The sequence below is a fragment of the Astyanax mexicanus genome, chromosome 8 (assembly GCF_023375975.1).
Source record: "Astyanax mexicanus isolate ESR-SI-001 chromosome 8, AstMex3_surface, whole genome shotgun sequence".
In the NCBI taxonomy this organism is placed as follows: domain Eukaryota; kingdom Metazoa; phylum Chordata; class Actinopteri; order Characiformes; family Acestrorhamphidae; genus Astyanax; species Astyanax mexicanus.
In genome coordinates this window covers 5,147,283-5,159,707 of record NC_064415.1, presented here as the reverse complement: position 1 = coordinate 5,159,707, position 12,425 = coordinate 5,147,283, and the positions used below count along the sequence as shown (strand labels likewise).

General features: G+C 33.5%; 1 protein-coding gene across 9 annotated transcripts in view; it reads right to left on the bottom strand.

Moving 5' to 3' along the window:
• Positions 1–12,425, bottom strand: part of LOC103031905 (rho GTPase-activating protein gacO) — a 52,804-nt gene that overhangs the window by 27,257 nt on the left and 13,122 nt on the right. For 2 of the 9 annotated variants that reach the window (XR_007440143.1, XR_007440147.1), the window contains exon 1: positions 270–290. The exons of 4 other annotated variants lie outside the window; for them this stretch is intronic. The gene's annotated coding sequence lies outside the window, so the exon portion shown is untranslated. Of the gene's footprint in view, positions 1–269; positions 291–2,780; positions 4,557–4,739; positions 4,861–6,420; positions 7,021–12,425 lie in introns of those variants that run through there. 3 more of the 9 variants (XR_007440144.1, XR_007440146.1, XR_007440142.1) reach the window with 3 other exon arrangements.

The following is a 12,425-nucleotide window of genomic DNA, read 5'->3' as shown; positions in this document are numbered from 1 at the left end:
ATAATAATGTGGCTACAAGAACACTTTAGTGCACTATAGCATAATAATAATGCTTAGTATACTCTTTTTTTACTACAGGAAATAGGAGTAAAAAGGCTGTTTTTAAAATGTATGGAGTAGAAATTTTAGATAATTGTAAAAAATGTCAAAAAAAAATTAAATTACTCCGGTAAAATAAAAGTAACCTATATTTTTACTAATTACTAAGGTAACAAAGTATTTGTACTTTATTACTCAACACCTCTACAGTACAGTATAAACACACTCACCTGCACTCTTCTCTTTCTGCTCTCCAGCCATCCTTTTACTGTTCTCTTCATCAGCTGATCCCCCTCTTCCTCTCAGTTCTGATCTCCAGCTCTCTCTGTATCTCTACAGCTCACCTTTACCTGAGGGCAGCAGGTGTGTATGTTTGGAGGCGGGGTTTAGCGTCACTGTGGTCTTGTGTCGGCGCACGAGGAAACACAAACAACACACTGACCTGTGTCTAATGCAAAACTACAAACCAGCTGATTAAAATACTGCAGCTTATCCAGAGTCACAGCTAACACTAACACAGGCTGCTGACGCACTAGATGTGTTATTTTGCAGCATAAACACACTGTGACACTACTGTAGAGTTCAGAAAACACAAACAGATTTGACACATCTTCTCATTCAGTGTTTTAATTCATTTTTCCTACACTGAAAATGAATAGTGACGTGATCCAGACTATGAAGGAACACATAAGAAATCATGTAGTTAAAAAAGTGTTAAACAAACCTAAATACTTGCAAAATGTTAAGAACTTGTGGTTTCTGGAGGCTGGTAACTCTGATAAACTTATCCTGTACAACAGAGGAAACTCTTGCTCTTACTTTCCTGAAGCAGTCCTGATGAGTGCCAGTTCTATCATAACGTTTTTGATGTTCTTTGCAATGAATGACGAATGACTGACCTTCATTTTTTCCTTAAGGTATTAAAGTATTATTATTCTTTACTTAATTGAGTAGTTCTTGTTTCTCATAATCTGGATTAGAACATTACTCAAATACTTTTTTACAACTGATGCTCTCAAACACACTTTAAGTCGGGATAAAATCAAGAGTCGAGTTGCTGTGGTGTCATCTCGATGGTTTAGTGTTAGGTGGTTTGGACTGAAGGTTTAAATCACCCTTTTTTTTCATCCTGCGTTTAGATAAAATCAACGTTGTTTTATATTATCACAAGTCTTTAGACTTGACTCACGCAAATAGTGACGTGAACAATTTCAACAACTTATCAACTTATCAAGTAAAAGTGTTAAAGTTTCAAAACTACTTAAAGTATAAAAGTAAAAGTAATGTAAGGAGAAAAAATAAAGCCATTAAGAACTAAAGCTTAGGACACGCCCACAGAGTCTTATAGTGACTTTAAAGTACAATGTATCATGTAACTTTTTAGAAAATAAATTAAATGACTACACTGGTAAATATAAAAAATATATATTTATGTATTATGTATTTATGTATTAATATAACAGTTAAAATGTACTTCAATGCTCTGTAATTATAATGAGGAAAAAACAAATATAAGTAAATTATAGAATACAGTGTTAAATATCATTGTAACACATTTAAATGTCAATTAAAAAAATTCCAGGTGAATTCCAGGTGATTCTACCTCATAAAACTGACTGAGAAAATCCAGCAGAGATGTGTAAAACTGTCTGATCTAAGCAATAGGAGATACTTTGAAGAATCTAAAATATATAAAAAATATATATTCTGCTTTGTTTAACTCTATTTGTTTTTCTTCATAGTTTAAATTTGGACTTTAGTAATAATCTACAATGCAGAACATTTAAAAATAATAAAAAACACTAAATTAAAGGTGTGTTTGTGAATATAAATGAGATGAACTGATGTATAATAGACAGAATTATGAAATTTTAATCTCATATTCAGGTCAGACAGGTAAATCAACATCCAGGTAACAAATCAAAGGTTAAAAACACAAGAAGCTCAGAAATAAAACCTGATACTCTGAGCTTTTATCTGGACTTTTGATCTTATGAATCATCATCAGTTACAGTATAAGTATTTTATTAAACTGACAAATACATATTATAACACAATATATTATTAACCCATAATTAAATTTATTTACATTTTCATTATACTACTTATTAACCCACATTTGGTATTATTAGGCATGGTGTCAATAAGCTTCTATATTTCTATATATATATTTACTCTAGAGGGTCCTATTCTATTGGCAGTATTTCTCTACAGATTCTAGATGTTCTAGAAGCTGATGTGCATAATAATATTATTCCTTTTCTAAATGTCTCCCTCAGGTGGTGTTTACCCGTCTTACATTCAGACTAATCACAGTCCTGAACTTAGACCACCAATCAGATTCACCATCACAAATACAATATATATATATATATATATAATTATTCGGCTGCTTTCAAGTGAAAAAAAAAACAAGTATCTCTAAAATACATGCATGTCTTTGCAGGGAAAAGGAAATATTGTCTTAGATTTTAATGGAAGTCAGTGTAAAATGTGTATTTTGGATTAATCCAGATTTATTTACAGACTGATGGAGAAAACTGAAAACAGTCAAAACTGGAGATACTTTTATAAATGGTGTTTTACACACAATAACAACATATAACAATAACAATAACAATCCCACTAAATTCAGAACATTAGTTACTGTAATCAGCTGTGATTTATCATGAAGAGTGTGACCAGTGATGCATCATGGGATGGAAAACTAGATACAGACAAAAATAGTGACACATGCTTTTTACTGAAACATTTTTTTTTTTATTTCAGGATCATAATAATCAATTTAAAGTCTAGACAGGATCTGAACATGTACTGAAAACTGACCACTTTAATAAAGTACGGGGTGTCCATATACATTTAGATCAATGGCGGCTGTGGGATTTTTATGATTAATGAGCAACAACAAGCTTACACAGTAAAATCTATGGAGTTAAATTTGTGCCAAAGGTGCAATCTGCAATCAAAATTTTAAGAATCAAAAGAAAAAAAAATATTTTGCTAATTCAAAATATATATTTTTAACATGCTTTAAACTATTCTGTGCAGTTGAAAATAATTTGAGGTTAGATTTTGTTATTTTATGCTTTGATTTTTGTGTTTTTGTATTTTTTTGGTGGATTTTCATGCACTGCTTTTTTTGGCACAAGATTAACTCTTTAAATCTCTTGACCAATTTCCCATGCATGTTTTGTGTGTATAATAAAAAAGAAGTGACAGGACAGGGGCACTTCAGGGGGCCAATCAGATTTCAGCTGAAGCCATCGTCCTTAAGAGGCCCCGCCCCCAGAACAACCAGTGATTTGGACATTTTGTGGCAGTTTTCCTGACAGAGATTAAAACTAATCATAAACTATAATCCCTTATTCTGCGCAACTGAGCCATAATGTTTTAAATGAATTTCTTAATTTAGTCTTCAGGTTTCAGTAGTAGTAAAGTGTGTGTTCAGAAATTATAAAAGCTTCCTTATTTTTTGTATCACATCTTATAAATTAATCTGATTTCTCTGTCAGCCTGTAGAGGGCAGTACAGCATCAGATTATAATAATAAATATTTTATTATAAAATAAAATAATATAATATAATCATTTAATAAAGAATCTTATATTGATGAAAAAAAGATCTTAGTTATATTAAATCTATTATATTAAATATATATTGTAAAACTGATTACATCAGATTACATTACAATTTGTGATAAAAGATAAAAAGTACTGTAGTGCTGTGAATATTTACAGAATCTGACAGTAAAATAACAGTAAAACTCTATTTACACACTGTACAACCAGTGTACATTATAACTGATCTGTAACCTACAGTCATATTGATAAACAGCTCTGAAAAAGAGGCCACTTAAAAATTACCAAAAAAAATTACCAGATTAAAACCCTCTGGAATATAATCAAGAGGAAGATGGATGATCACAAGCCATCAAACCACCAAACTGAACTGCTTGAATTTTTGCACCAGGAGTAAAGCAGCATAAAGTTATCCAAAAGCAGTGTGTAAGACTGGTGGAGGAGGAGAACATGATGCCAAAATGCATAAAACAAACTGTGATTAAAAACCACCAGGATTATTCCACCAAATATTGATTTCTGAACTCTTAAAACTTTATGAATATGAACTTGTTTTCTTTGCATTATTTGAGGTCTGAAAGCTCTGCATCTTTTTAGTTATTTCAGTCATTTCTCATTTCCTGCAAATAAATGCTCTAAATAACAATAAATTACAATAAAATCAGATAAACTGATTCAGAAACTGAAGTGATCTCTTATTTTTTTCCAGAGCTGTATTATATAAACAGACTGAACTCTATATACATTAATAACAGAGTGTTTTTTCCAGTGTAAGAGAGAGAGAGAGATTTACAGAGAGAGGATCAGGAGCTCGGTGTGTTTCTGTGATGTGAAATAAACAGCTGATCAGGAGAATTCAGTTCAAGATTCCTTCATCTGAGCTGCTTCCACCTGTAGGAACACCTGCAGGATCACCTGGAGAAACACCTGGTGGAACATCTGGAGAAACACCTGCAGGATCACCTGGAGAAACACCTGGAGGAACGTCTGGAGAATGCAGAAAGAAGAAGATGATCAATATCAGGACTACAATAATAATAATAATAATAATAATAATAATAATAATAATAATAATAATAATCTGTGTTCTTCAGAACTGAAGAATTACTGCTGTAAACTCACCCCAGAAATCCTGGTGGATATAGAAAGTTTACTTTTTCTGTAATTAAACTACGCCTCCTGTTTACTCCACCGCTCCATCTCTCTCTCCTCGTGTCTCTCTCATCAGCTTCTCTTCTATCAGCTGTGGAGGAGAAACATCACATCAGACTCTCCTTTATTCTGTATTTCAGCTCCACACAGTGTGGAACGAATCATAGGAGTCTACTGCTCTTTATACATACAGCTCTGAAAAAATGCAAGAAATTACTTAAGTTTCTGAATCATTTTCTCTGATTTTGCTATTTATAGGTTTATGTTTGAGTAAAATGAACATTGTTGTTTTATTCTATAAACTACAGACAACATTTCTCCCAAATTCCACATAAAAATATTCTCATTTAGAGCATTTATTTGCAGAAAATGAGAAATGGCTGAAATAACAAAAAAGATGCAGAGCTTTCAGACCTCAAATAATGCAAAGAAAACAAGTTCATATTCATAAAGTTGTAAGAGTTTCGAAATCAATATTCGGTGGAATAACCCTGGTTTTAATTCATGCATCTTGGCATCATGTTCTCCTCCACCAGTCTTACACACTGCTTTTGGATAACTTTATGCTGCTTTACTCCTGGTGCAAAAATTTAAAGAAGTTCAGCTTGGTTTGATGGTTTGTGATCATCCATCTTCCTCTTGATTAAATTCCAGAGGTTTTCAATTTGGTACCAAATATCACAAGCCATCAAACCACCAAACTGAACTGCTTGAGTTTTTGCACCAGGAGTAAAGCAGCATAAAGTTATCCAAAAGCAGTGTGTAAGACTGGTGGAGGAGAACATGATGCCAAGATGCATTAAAAATGATTGAAAACCAACCAGGCTTATTCCACCAAGGATTGAATATTCAGATTTCTGAACTCTTAAAACTGTATGTATATAAACTTGTTTTCTTTGCATTATTTGAGGTCTAAAGCTCTGCATCTTTTCTCATTTTCTGTAAATAAATGCTCTAAATGAGAATATTTTTATTTGGAATTTGGGAGAAATGTTGTCTGTAGTTTATAGAATAAAACAACAATGTTCATTTTACTCAAATATAAACCTATAAATAGCAAAATCAGAGAAACTGATTCAGAAACTGAACTTATCTGTATATATAATGATGTATATATAAATAATGTTTGTGAGTGTTTGTTGGATTGATGATGAACCTGTTTCTGTGTAACAAGATTAAAAAAGAGGAGAAAGAACACGCCAAACAGGTTAACAGGAAATTGGTAAAACACACTGAACATCTGAACATGCTTCTACTGACCAATTTCTCTAAAAGCTAGTTTTTATTTTGCTGGATTACAATAGCTAATTTAATTATCCTTTAACTCATCCTTTGTTTGTGTGAAGATTTAAATGAATAAATATTAAATTCAGTAGAATCTGAAGAGTCTGTGTGTACTTTATCTTTATCTCTATCTGTAGTCTGGTCCTAAACTTCTGCTGCAGTTCATCTGTACTGAACCTCTACATCCTGCTTTACGGTACAAGGAGAGCACAGTGAACAGTGAACCGTGAAAAGTGAACATTGAACTGTAAACTAAAAAGTAGAAGAACTACTCTTTTAAGTTCTTTTAAAACATATTTTTTGCATTTTTTTGTCTGTAAAAATTCTGTTTATGACAAATTTATACTTAAAACATGTATGTACTCACCTGCACTCTTCTCTTTCTGCTCTTCAGCCATCTTCTCTCTGATCTCTTTATCAGCTGATCCCCCTCTTCCTCTCAGTTCTGATCTCCAGCTCTGTATCTCTCTCTCTCTCTACAGCTCACCTTTACCTGAGGGCAGCAGGTGTGTATGTTTGGAGGCGGGGTTTAGCGTCACTGCGGTCTTGTGTCGGCGCACGAGGAAACACAAACAACACACTGACCTGTGTCTAATGCAAAACTACAAACCAGCTGATTAAAATACTGCAGCTTATCCAGAGTCACAGCTAACGCTAACACACACTTCAGTACTACATACACTGCAAAGCTCATAAAATTACCTTTATACAGATAAAGAAAAAATATATAAGTTTTTCTTTAATTTTATCAAATTAAAAACCTCTGGAATATAATCAAGAGGAAGATGGATGATCACAAACCATCAAACCACCAAACTGAACTGCTTGACTTTTTGCACCAGGAGTAAAGCAGCATAAAGTTATCCAAAAGCAGTGTGTAAGACTGGTGGAGGAGAACATGATGCCAAGATGCATGAAAAAAAAAACTGTGATTAAAAACCAACCAGAGTTATTCCACCAAATATTGAATTCTGAACTCTTAAAATTTAATTTCAGCCATTTCTCATTTTCTGCAAATAAATGCTCTAAATGACCATGTTTTTATTTGGGAGAAATGTTGTTTTATTTAGCACGGTAAACACTGCGTCACTTCTGCGTCAGACACTGCGTCTCTCTCTCTCTCTCTCTACAGCTCACCTTTACCTGAGGGCAGTAGCTGTGCATGTTTGGAGGCGGGGTTTAGCGTCACTGTGGTCCTGTGTCAGCGCACGAGGAAACAAGAACAATTTCAGCCATTTCTCATTTTCTGCAAAACAATTTGGAAGACATGTTGTCTGTAGTTTATAGAATAAAACAACAATGTTCATTTTACTCAAACATAAACCTATAAATAGCAAAATCAGAGAAACTGATTCAGAAACTGAAGTGCTCTCTTTATTTTTTTCCAGAGCTGTATATATTATATTTATATATTTATTTTTTTTAAGGTGAATTAATAATGTTACCACGTTTGATGCCAGTTCCCCCGTATTTCAGCTTTTTACAGAGCCTGCTGACACACCTGATTTAGCACGGTAAACACTGCGTCACTACTGTAGAGTTCAGAAGGTAAAAACAGTTCATTTGCATATGCCCTTTCTCTCTCTCTCTCTCTGTCTCTCTAAATAACATATCAACAAATAACACCAAATCAACACTGTTCTAATGCATTGGAGATGAAAAGAATAAACATTGATTCAACGTTTCATGGAAAGCATTACTATATATTACATGCATTTAATTTACAGCTCTGAAAAAAAGGAAAAGAGCACTCCAGTTTCTGAATCAGTTTCTCTGATTTTGCTATTTATAGGTTTATGTTTGAGTAAAATGAACATTGTTGTTTTATTCTATAAACTACAGACAACATTTCTCCCAAATTCCCAATATAAATATACTCATTTAGAGCATTTATTTGCAGAAAATGAAGTTTTAAGAGTTCAGAAATCAATATTTGGTGGAATAACCCTGTTTTTTAATCACAGATTTTTTGATGCATCCTGGCATCATGTTCTCCTCCACCAGTCTTACACACTGCTTTTGGATAACTTTATGCTGCTTTACTCCTGGTGCAAAAATCCAAGCAGTTCAGTTTGGTGGTTTGATGGTTTGTGATCATCCATCTTCCTCTTGATTATATTCCAGAGGTTTTCAATTTGGTAAAATCAAAGAAACTCATAATTTTTTAAATGTTTCCAGAGCTGTAATTTACTACTAAACACTTAATTCTCCAGAAGAAAAAAGCATGATCAATCATTATTCATCACAGAATGTGATTATAAAGAGCATAAAAAAGAGTTACATAAAGTTGTGCTCAAAAATAAAAAAAATAACATCAGCAGAAATACAGGATTGGCAGATTTTTTGCGTTCTTGGCCTTTTTTCAGAGAATATGATTTTTTTTAACTAAAAAAAACTAGCGGGGTGTCAATAAGGAGGCACAAAGATCAGATCAGTATCACAATCACAATATAAATGAGTCTGTCTACATTGTAGTGTTCAAGAACACTGTAAATGAGCTCTTTCAATAAATAACTACAATTACAATAACATAATATGTAATAACAACTTAAATGTGCTTAATTTGGACTTATATTTCCTCATTTATGAAGGCACTTCCAATGAAATTATGCGAAATAGTAAATTAAACAACATATTTCAATCAATATGTTTGATATATGATTATTTATTAAAATTACATATGTGAAAAATAAATATGAATGAGTTTGAGATACTGATATTCCAGTTCATTATTATTAGTTCTCTTCTGTAACTGGATATTTATACCACTGCAGGGCTTTGTGTGAAAAGTTAAAATGAAATGAAAACAGATCATTTCTCCTTTTCCTTTCTGTTTTTGGATTATGTCAGGGTGTTTAATATAAGAATACTGTCAATTCTCTGTAATTATAATTAGGAAAATATAAATATAAGTAAATGATAGGATACAGTGATAAATATCACTGTAACACATTTAAATGTTAAATATAAGTATAATAAAAGTATACTAAAACCAGTAGGAGAATGATGGGAAGCTGCAAGGCAAGAATACATTTTATATGACTGTTTACAAACGATTGGAAAAAGGAACACATTTTGCAGTTAATATGCCTTATAATATGGTTCTTACTTTAATATGTTACACTACTTATAATTACTATCATTTACACACCATTTTACTTGAGTTACTATCTTTATCTATCTTTGACAGTGTTGTATAAACTAAGATTTTTAAAACTGATGTTTCGTTTCATAATGTCCCTTAATATTATTATTATACTCCTTCATTATGGTGACTGTTTCCTGACATATTAAACATTAAACACACTTCCCTCTGATTGTTTTTTTGCATATGCTGTCCATTTTCCATTTGGACAGCATAGCCTTTAGAGTTTCTTTAGATGTTTTCAGATTAAGGAACATTAATGTAGGCAAGGTTGCCAGATCCAATAAAAATACCCAGCCCAAAGTCAGTCTAAAACCCTCCCTTCAGAAGCTTAAACTAGCCCAAAATATCTGTCTGTTACACGTTTAAAGCAAATGGAAAAATAACTATGAGTGAATGACTTAGTATTTAGTTTATAAGGGATTTATTATCAGTATTGCTATTTATCTTAAAGTAATTAATAATATTAAATAGTGTAACATTAGTGTTTTATTGGTTCTTTTATAACAGTTTTAGTTCCCGGTCAAGATCATTTAATAGTAAAATAATTAGAAAAAAAAATCTGAGTTATATTTATTCTTTTCGGTTCCGGTGGCCTGTAATGATATAGGTGTGGATGCATGCCAAGCGTGGATCCGGCACACTAGAAGTTATTACCCACGCTGCCTGGCAAGGGAGAATGTGGCCTGTGATGTAGATGAAGTCCTGTGGCCTGACCCAGCACATCGACATGATGTTATAGAGTAGATATTGTATGCACTTTTGTTGTAAAGTTTATATATATATATATATATATATATATATATATATATATATATATATATATAAACTTTACAACAAAAGTATATATTATTTTAGGACTACACAGGCTAAACAAGAATTTTGTTTTGAAAATGCATTTTTGTGAACAATAAAGGTTATTTCTAAACACTTAATGATCTGATCGTTTTGTTTTCCTTTTTTCTATGTTGTGTGTAATGACTGCTCAGTAGTGTTTTCATTTTGATTGACTCGGGGTCTGATCTGACAGCATTGTTTGCTTTTGAGCGCTGTTTGAACTGTTTTGAGGTGATAGTTTGGTTTTGCAGGAAGAGTCAGATGTTTTGTGAATGTAGTTTGAAAATTGAGTTTTGAATTTACAGTTTAGCGACATGGAGGGACAATTTCAAGAAATGTGTCTTAGCAATTGAGAAAAACTGTAATCACAGTCCTTAACTTAGACCATCAAACAGATTCACCATCAAACATACAATATATTTCATTATTCTGCTACTTTCCAGTGAAAAACACCTAACATGTATCTCCAAAATAGTGTCTTTACAGGAGAAATGAAAAATTGTCTTAGACTTGAATGGAGGTCAATGTAAAATTTATATTTTAGAGCATTTTTTAGTGCTGGATTAATCAAGATTTATTCACACACTGTATGAATAATATAAAACGTACATTTAATATGTAATGTTCAGAACACAACAAACAAAGAAGCTGGAAAGAATAAAAAATATAAAAGTTTGAATAGAAACTCTCAGCACAGTCTGATCAGTAGAAATCAGCTTCCAGCTTCCTTCATCTGAACATCTGGAAAAAGATCTGGAGGAACATCTGGAGAAATGCAGAAACATGAAGATTATCAATATCAGGAGTATCAGGAGTTTTTATACAGGGAATACTAATAATAATAATAATCTGTATTTTTCAGAACCAAGTAATCATTTGTGAAGAATCTCTGGTGTGAAACTCACCACAGAAATCAGGGGGTTCCATCCTGCTGCTGCTCCTTCTTCTTCCACTGCTACTACTCTTCAGGTCACTTTCATCAGCTTCTTTCCCATTGGCTGTTGAGGAGAAACATCAGGAGTTAGTGGGGGGGGGGGGGGGGGGGGATTTGAGGGGTTGAGGAGAAGTTGGGAGGTGGAGTTAGGGCATAGAGGTTGAGTTGGAGGTGGTGAAGGTGGAGTTGGGGGTGAAGGAGAAGTTGGGAGGTGGAGGATGTCTATAACAGTTTTCATCTAAACTAATTGTTCTTTGTCTCACACCTCCTCTTCCTCCACTTCCTCCTCTTACTCTGCCTCACTGTCCATAGTGAAACCTCAGGCATTTTTCCACATTACACACACAAAATACGGAACTATGCACACAAATCAACATGAAGCTCATGTGTCACATTGTGACTCCAAACTGCTAAACTCTAAGCACCATTCCACATGTTCTCACTCTAATATCATTCTAAATCACAGCTTTACAAATCGCTAAACACATTATTTAGAACACATTTAAATTCATAAATAATAAATATATTTTTGTTACCTCTTTGTATGTGAACTGATTTTCCTCATCATGTTTCTCATTGTTCTTACATAGGTGAAAATTACAGTTTTGCAATCTTACTACAAAAAATGGCTAACACTTGTGTTACATACACATGTAGTACTGTTATGCTATACTGAGGGTTCCTAATCCAATAGAGGATTCTTTTCTGCATGGAGGTGGAAAGTGTACAAATGCAGACCCCACGAGCGTGTGGCAATACTTCATGTAATGGTAGAGGCATGGGCGTGGTAGTGGGGGGAAAAGTGGACCTGACTACCCAGGGCCCGAGTAGGGAGAGGGGCCCATGAAAACCCTGATTTTTTGCTAACGTTCCTTGTGTACTGCCATGGATAGGGGCCCACTGACATTAAGACTGTGCAGGGCCCAGAATTTGCTGCTACACCCCTGGGTAGAGGCATGTGATGACATCCACGCAGATGATTGCCATCGATGGATTTGCCATGCAAGGCGTTTTTTCCCCCGCTGTTTGGTGAGGGAGAATATTGCAGCTGATGTAGATGAGGTCCTCTTGCCTGACCGAGATCAGGGGTCTGATGAACAGTGATCTGTTTCTTTGCATTTTGCAATAAATGCATTTTTGTGTCCTCTGTATGTGAATTTTCCTTATCATGTCTCTCATTGTGAAAATAAGTGAAAATTACAGTTTTGCAACATTTTACATTGTGTAGTACTGTAAATGGGGGGGGGGGGACCTACATCACACCAAATAAATAAAAACAAAAGAAAGCCAACATATTTCCATGGACTTGTATGCATTTGAATTTGTACAGCGACCTCATCAAATACTTCTAATACTAATCAAATACTTCTGATAAAAGTGCTTTGAATTGATCTTGTCAGTGTTTATTTGATGCTCTGTAAGAGATAAGCATAAAATATCTGTGTGTGTTGTTTTG